The 7,771-nt window shown below is 43.1% G+C and overlaps 1 protein-coding gene and 1 long non-coding RNA gene across 4 annotated transcripts in view; both read right to left on the bottom strand.

The window, feature by feature from the left end:
- The window catches only part of BNC2 (basonuclin zinc finger protein 2), a 427,648-nt gene that overhangs the window by 366,968 nt on the left and 52,909 nt on the right, over positions 1-7,771 (bottom strand). The gene's annotated exons all lie outside the window — the stretch shown is intronic.
- Positions 4,227-7,771, bottom strand: part of LOC149748965 (uncharacterized) — a 56,358-nt gene continuing 52,813 nt past the window's right edge. The window contains exon 2 of the long non-coding RNA XR_016393556.1: positions 4,227-4,844. This is a non-coding gene — a long non-coding RNA (uncharacterized LOC149748965). The remainder of the gene's footprint in view (positions 4,845-7,771) is intronic.

The raw sequence follows: 7,771 nt of genomic DNA, 5'->3' as shown, positions 1-7,771 counted from the left end.
TATGTCACGCACGCCCTTAGTATAATTTACCTGCCTAAGATGTTCCTTCTCCTAACATTCCCTACAAAACTCTGCAGTCTCCCTAGGGGTTAAAAACATATTTTAGAATTCTAAAATGACCCTCTCATCCAGACTGAAAACCTCATTTGGCACAGCTGGGGAAGCGAACAGGTGTCAAGACGCCGCCTGTGGTCGTTAAATCAGTAGAAACTCTGCCCTCTCCACCCAATCGCCCCCCCCCACCACGTTGGCTCTCCACCCTGACCAGAAGGAGGGGATCCCAGGCCCCTGTCTTTGTTCACCCAGTGCTCATCAGGTGTGTCGTAAAATTAACTTTGCCAAGAAGTAATGTTCTCTCTTCTCTTTCTTTAGGTTAGACTCAACGTCACGTTAAGCAGAAATTACATGCTCTTGAATTTACTATTCCATCAGGCAAAGTTAAGTGTTTCCTTCCTATGGAAAGGTTTTTAAGTTTTAGTATCCTTCTTGTATAAAATCACCTGTCAAATTACCATTTCTGGGACAATAAAAAGACAATATCAAGACCGAAGATCTCTTTGTGGCAAGAATGAATTAGAAGGACAGTGGTAAAAGAACCAAATCTTATCTATACAGAGCTATTTTAAAATAATAAAACAGGAGACAGCATCCTTTTCTATGAAAACAGGGTTATAAAACAGAAACTCTCCATTTCCCCCCAAATCATCTCCTAAATCTTCCTATGGTCACCAAAATTAGCTATCTACTTGCTCTGTATGTGTAATCTACCATATGTATTATTCAGTCCGTCTACAAAATATATTGTTTTGCAAAATGCACTAAGTCTCCTGCATGTACATAACAAAGATGGAAGTTTTATTGAGGAGGGGGATACAGTGAAATAAAGAAAGGAAGTGGGGAGGAGAGAGAGGGGGCCAAGAAGGGAACACTTCTTGGGAAGAGGGACCTGAAAGGTTCTAAAAATGATTAGTGAAAGGACAGCAACGGGGAGAAAAGAAACTTAATTCCTGTTTGCATTTCTAAATTCTTTAGATGAACCTTTTGAGAAGAAAGGCTAGTAACTAATTCACTGATGAACATGAAGTTATTGTTATCTAAAATATAAAGTCCCCTGTTAGGGTGATTGCTGAGACTTTACAAATTATTGTATTATTATTCTGTCTAGGTCTGCTTTTTTGTTATTCTCCTCTGGAATGAGATGTGAACTTGGAAATTCTCTAATAGATAGACTCGTAATAGCCAACAAGAGGATTTTATTAGCGTAGAGCAGAGGAAAGAACACAGGCCAGTCCAACAAGCCCATCTGTGGGGTGATAAGATATTTAACCTTTCTGAGCTTCAGTTTCCTCGTCTGTAAAATAGGAATAATAATAATATAGTTCAGAGCCGGCAAAAAGTAGATAGGCTATATATGTTAGGTAACTCTGTGAGCATCAAATAAGCATAACTTCCTATTCATAAACTAACAAAAGTTTCAGAGTGTGTTTCTGACAGTGGCAAGTGTTAGATATATTTCAACATTCAACCTTTAAAATTTTTCAAGCACAGGTTGAATTAGATAAACGAACAAGAAATATAGACTAATAAAGTAAAATGCTGCAGCAAATTCTCTCTTGTAAGGCTTATTACCCATCATTTTCATGATGGCTTCTTTGATTTCTTTAATCATAATTTACTATTTGACAAACAGCAGAGCCCAGAATCCTGGGATATTAGCAAGAAGGCTCCTTCAAACAAAAAGGCACAGAGGTAACAGCTGTCGTGGACTAGAGTCACATCAACCTGCATTCCAGCCCTGAGTCTCCCCATTTCCTGAGCTGTGTGATCTGGGGCAAGAGAACCTCAACGTATTCATCCATAAAATAGAACTAGTAAGAGTGGCCATGATAAAGGTCTAGGCCCTGGGTGGCATAATAAATGCTCTAAGGCTATTTATCTATGGGGCCCAGAGATATTCAAAGCAACCTGCCCAAGGCAGCAAGCTGGTAATTGAACACAAATCTCCCACCTTTCCAGTCTAAACACAGACTCTTATGCACTGGATTGTCCCCGAAAAGAAGAGAGCTCCACCTCCTCTCCCTCTCACCATCCACACAAAGGGGAAAGGATCACCTTTGTCATCTGACAAGAGTCCACTCCTAGCCTTGGAAGCAGATGCAACATTTGTGACCATTTGAGTTCTTAAAACCATGTATTCATGTCAAATTCTAAAGTGGATCAGCTATTTGGTTGGGGTTTAAATGGTCGGGGTCTATGTCCTTTGTTAGAACAAAGACTTCATTAGACACGCACTGTCTCAGAGCTGCAAGTGATGGGGCTGCAGGCCACAGGAGGAGTTGCTGACAGTGAGATAAGAACCAAAAATAAGCCCCCTGCTGGACCCCTCTTTGTTGACCTTTCAGAGATCTTAAGTGTGCGATCACTCAACACATTAGAGCTAGGACAGATTCAAAGCATCAGGACGGTGTTCCTTTTTTTTTTTTTTTAATGAAAAAATTAAAATGCCTTTGACTGCAGAAACCCAACCACTTCAGTCTTAGGGACAGAGCCCTGCTTGAGGGCAAGAGCATTCTCAGTTCAGTTTTTGCCTCTATCATAGACATAAGCAAATAAATATACAGCACTTTTATTTCAGCCTCAGCTTCCAACACATCAAGCTAGGGTGCCTGCTGAGTTCCTTTCCTAACAGCCTAGAGCATGGCAATTCAGGAGTTCGCAAGACCAAGACCCACTGTGTTGTAACTTAGGGAGTACAGATCTTGTCTTCAATTATCATCTGTATCTAAGACAGAAATGGGTCATCAAACCGAGTCCTATCTTCCCCAAAAGGGTGCAAAAAGGAAAAGAGTCACCTTAGTGTAAAATACCTGCAGCACTTCAGGCAGCTGTGATATGTAATTCTGTATCTCCTGATAAAACAGCACCCCAGGGCTTCCCTGGTGGCGCAGTGGTTGAGAGTCCACCTGCGGATGCAGGGGGCACAGGTTCGTGCCCTGGTCCGGGAAGATCCCACATGCCACGGAGCAGCTGGGCCTGTGAGCCATGGCCACTGAGCCTGTGCGTCCGGAGCCTGTGCTCCGCAACGGGAGAGGCCACAACAGTGAGAGGCCCGCGTACAGCAAAAAAACCCAAAAACACCCCATAATAGAGACACAGTGGTTTACATTTTCACATGTATGTGTGTTCACGTACACACACACACACACACACACACAGAGTCTCATGAGATTCTCAGAAATCAGTGAGATGGGTATGCTGGGGGTTATTTCCCTCATACCCATTTAACTGATGGGTAAAACCAAAGCCCAGTATATAAAGGCTTGCCTACGTTCATACAATACGAAAATCAACGTGGCCAAAACAAGAAGTCACATCTTCTGACTCAAATTCTACTCTATCCATATCCTAAAAGAATACAATTTGAAGAGCTAAATATAAATGTATAATTTAAAGTGTATAAAAGGATGTTTTATCATTTCTTATTGATGCTAGGATGGCCAGGGTCCTGATGAGTAAGGATAAAGGTAGAGAAAACGATTAAAGAATCCCTTTAGTCTTCTCCTGCCCCCTGCCTACTTAACCATCCCAGTTAATGACAGTACTTAAAAATCTGTAATGCAAATGTAAAGCCACTAAAGTAACCTATGGTTAAAAACTTCCTTTGCTTTATAAAAAGAATTCCATTGTAATATGAATTGTTCCTGGTACCTGTCTAATAGGGCCCAGTGTTATGCAATCCGTAGGTCAGGCTTGGAGGTCTTCTACAAAACAGCGTATTTCCCCCTATTCATTTATCTTGGCAGGGGTGGGACAAGAAAGCCATGGCAAGGCCAAAGAGAGTCATTCACTCTGCCTCTGTCTTCAGACTTGAAACCAAGGAGTCCTGAAAAGCCAGCCCTCTCATGGATAACCAACAGCCAAAGAGGAACTGCAGACTGGATGTCCTACAGGGCTGTTTGGCTTGATGTGAATGACAATTGACCAGCCTGGGGAGCCAGATGTTGCTACAGCAGGCCCGGAGGCCAGCAGCACCAATGCACACGCAGGAGAAGAAGGGCCCTTGGCAAGCAGAACCTGCAGTCAAATCCAAACCCCTGCTTCTCAAGCTGCAGGTCAGGTCACCAGCGTCAGTGGATGGCAAAATCATTTAGTGGCACTCAACAGTTTGTGCTCCCATGAAATAGAACAGAAAAATTGCATGTTGCATGTGGTAAGGAGAGAGCGTGTTTCCTTTTTTTTTTTTTTTTTTTTGGCCATGTGATGTGTCTTACGCGATCTTAGTCTCCTGACCAGGGATTGGACCCTGGCCATGGCAGTGAAAGCACCAAGTTCTAACCACTAGACCACCAAGGAACTCCCTATTGTTTCATGTGTATTATGTATAATTGGTCCAAAAGGCTTAAAAGCCATTATTCCAAAGGGAGAAGCCACGATCTGCTTCTATACCTCACAGTTACACTGTAATGCAGACGACCTATCACCAGATCCTTCCATTTTTTCAGGAGAAGCCAGAATTCTGAACTGTTGTATGAAATCTCCCCAATCTTTTAAAGAAAGCTCAAACTTTTAAAACAGTATACTGGCCAAACCAAACCTATCTAAAGGCTGGACCTGACTTCTTGATCTCTGGCTTCCAAGAAATCCATACCCACGTAATATAAGTGAAGCATCAGAATTCATCTTACGAAAGAAAGAGTACAAAGCGTTTCTGTTCAATGTCCCTGGGAAACTGTATATGTGGAGGCATCCCAGAAGGCACTTACCACGGCAACACCAGTGCTGGAGGAAAAGAACGCGTGACCAGGTGAGGAAGGAAGCATCTGGCCTTGATGATAGTGCAGTGACTGAGCAAAGAAACAAAACAGTGGTGAGCCTAATACTTTCTGTGAACCTTCTCCGAGTTGGGTTAGATGACAGGGTGGTGCTCTCAAACTGAAATCAACCTCGACTTACCCTTCACATGTAGATACATAAGATAAGACTGACTAGCTGAATAGATAGCTTTTCTTTTTGGAGGTGTGAAAAAAGAATTAAATCAAAGAACACCATCACCAGCAGTCACCTTTGAGTGCTATAGCAGGAAGCGTTCTGCCTGCCCATAAATGCTGACCACCCTTAACTACCCTGGAGTTCCACTGTTCCAGGGGAGTGAATGCACACTTGGTGGGAAAGGAGCCGTTCGGGGGCTCACCGTCTGCCCCCTGGCTATACAAAACTACGACTGAAGCGGACAAGGATCTTCAGTTTCTGTGCTTCCTGGCTGACTCTCCTTTGGCAGACAAAGCTCAGGATTGACATAAGGGGCTTGGGCTTGGAGGTTGGTGGGTTTGAGCTGAGGTTTCTTCAACCTCCCCATCCCAGGGAAAAAGATTCACAAAACCAGGGACTGCGACCCGCCCACAGTCCCCTTTGCCTTTTTAAAAACACTTGGAGGGCTTCCCTGGTGGCGCAGTGTTGAGAGTCTGCCTGCCGATGCAGGGGACGCGGGTTCGTGCCCCGGTCCGGGAAGATCCCACGTGCCACGGAGCGGCTGGGCCTGTGAGCCATGGCCGCTGAGCCTGCGCGTCCAGAGCCTGTGCTCCGCAACGAGAGAGGCCACAACAGTGAGGGGCCCGTGTACTGCAAAAAAAAAAAAAAAAAACTTGGAGTCTTCCGTGCAAATGTGCAGGCCCCGAGCCTGAGAGCTGGTCTTGCAGCAAACAGAAAGCAAGGCCAGACGCCAGCTCCAGACCCAGCTGTTCCCCAAGCTCGTGGTGCAGGTGTGAGATCATCCCCAAGAACCTCACCTGCCTGCAGTTTGTCACCTCAATGTCATTACCACAGGCAGAGATGCAGTTGGGGCTTTTGTTTTACTTCACACCAGGGGGAAGTCATTTTTGGAATTTTTCACCTTAAATAGATTTTCCTTAAATGTATGTGACACATATTCCTCATAGGACTTAATAAAATAGATATTTCTCATGCCTGGAAAGTAAACTACAGCTGCACAGATTGAAAGAAAATTTATTTTTTAAAAACTAACATTCTGGTTGGAACATTCAAAATACTTATTTAGCTGTAATTTCTGGAAAAGTTCACAACCAGCAAAAATAGAACTCTCTCAGCAAGCAGTTTTTAATTAATACTATGCTAATTAAGAGGACAAAGACAACACTAACAAAACATACATGTATTAATATATCCTGGTTATCTCTTTTTATCGACAAGGCAAAGAATATAATTTCAAAACAGGAAAAATCCCTATAGCTCTTTCTTGCCATATAATTACCATCATGGAAATAAGAGGAAAGCCATTATTTTCAGATCCTTAACAACCTGAGTCTGACATTTCTGTAAGAAAGGGCAGAAGTGATCATTGTAACTATAAAGCCTCTCATTGCTTTAAAATGACTCCTTATAAATATAAATAAATAAAGCCCATTGCACTGCAAGAGCTTAGGTTGAACTGTATAAGGGGACATAGTCTTGTATGTGACTTCAATACAAAGAACAAAAGGTGCTTTCACTCAGTCGTGCTTTTTTTTTTTATAAATCAAATATATTCCCTAACCAGAAAGTGTCCAGCAGAAATAACAGTAATGGGGATGGGGTTTTCATGACATCCTCAGGTGACTTCCAAGATCTCCTTGTCACAATCAAGACTGTTACAATGGCAACAAGAAACGAACCTCTGGGACTCCATAACCTCCCCAGACACGGTGTACTAAAAGGATTTGGCTTGTCTCATCTCTCCTGATTATTCAATATATGCTAGAAGCAGAAGAATGGTGACACGGACCACTGGGCTGTGGACAATGTTTTCTGGTCCCACTTGTTCCATCTCCTCATTTACGACTGTGTGTTACCCTGACACTTGCAGTGAGATGAGGGTGGACATACACCAGGCAAGAGCAATGAATAATGTTTAGCTTTGTCTATAAGGTAAAAAAGCAGGGAGGTGCATATTCAGGTACTTGGTGGGCTAGCATGTGAGCACACACACGTACACAAACACATACATGTTTACACACAGGCACCTCATAAGTCTTTACTGGCATAGGTATATAAACACGTCTGGCGTTACACAATAGACATTTTCCTTGAAGTTGTGATCAATAGCATTGCAACTCAAATATTCCAGGGCCCTAGAGAAGCTTACTATTTAAAAGAAACCTGGGGGTCCCTGGTGGCGCAGTGGTTAAGAATCCGCCTGCCAATGCAGGGGACACGGGCTCGAGCCCTGGTCCGGGAAGATCCCACATGCCGCAGAGCAACTAAGCCCGTGCGCTACAACTACTGAACCTGCGCTCCAGAGCCCGCGAGCCACAACTCCTGAAGCCCGGGCACCTAGAGTCCGTGCTCTGCAACAAGAGAACCCACCGCGATGAGAAGCCCATGCACCGCAACAAAGAGTAGCCCCCGCTCTCCGCAACTAGAGAAAGCCCACGCACAGCAGCAAAGACCCAACACAGCCAAAAATAAATAAATTAAATATTTTTTAAAATACCTTTAAAAGAAATCTATTATGACTCCTTTCATAAACCTGTATTTGCTAATATAAATAATCACACCTGAACTGTCCAAGTTTGGATTTATGTATTCAGAAACAGCATGCAAACCAAACACAGAGATCACAGTTGCAGTGCCTTGGGATGCGTCCTTCTTTTGTAATGTAATACCTCATGGGTAAAGAGGTGACCATCACTTCAAATAGCATATGTAAAATAACAGATATCAGCTAGATATTGTTGAAACAAGAAAAATAGCTCAAAGATTCTTATTTTAAACAGAA

The sequence above is a fragment of the Delphinapterus leucas genome, chromosome 6 (genome assembly GCF_059928025.1).
Source record: "Delphinapterus leucas isolate spDelLeu-1000000601 "Yukka" chromosome 6, BTC_Dleu_Yukka2, whole genome shotgun sequence".
NCBI lineage: Eukaryota > Metazoa > Chordata > Mammalia > Artiodactyla > Monodontidae > Delphinapterus > Delphinapterus leucas.
This window is presented reverse-complemented; position numbering and strand designations above follow the sequence as displayed.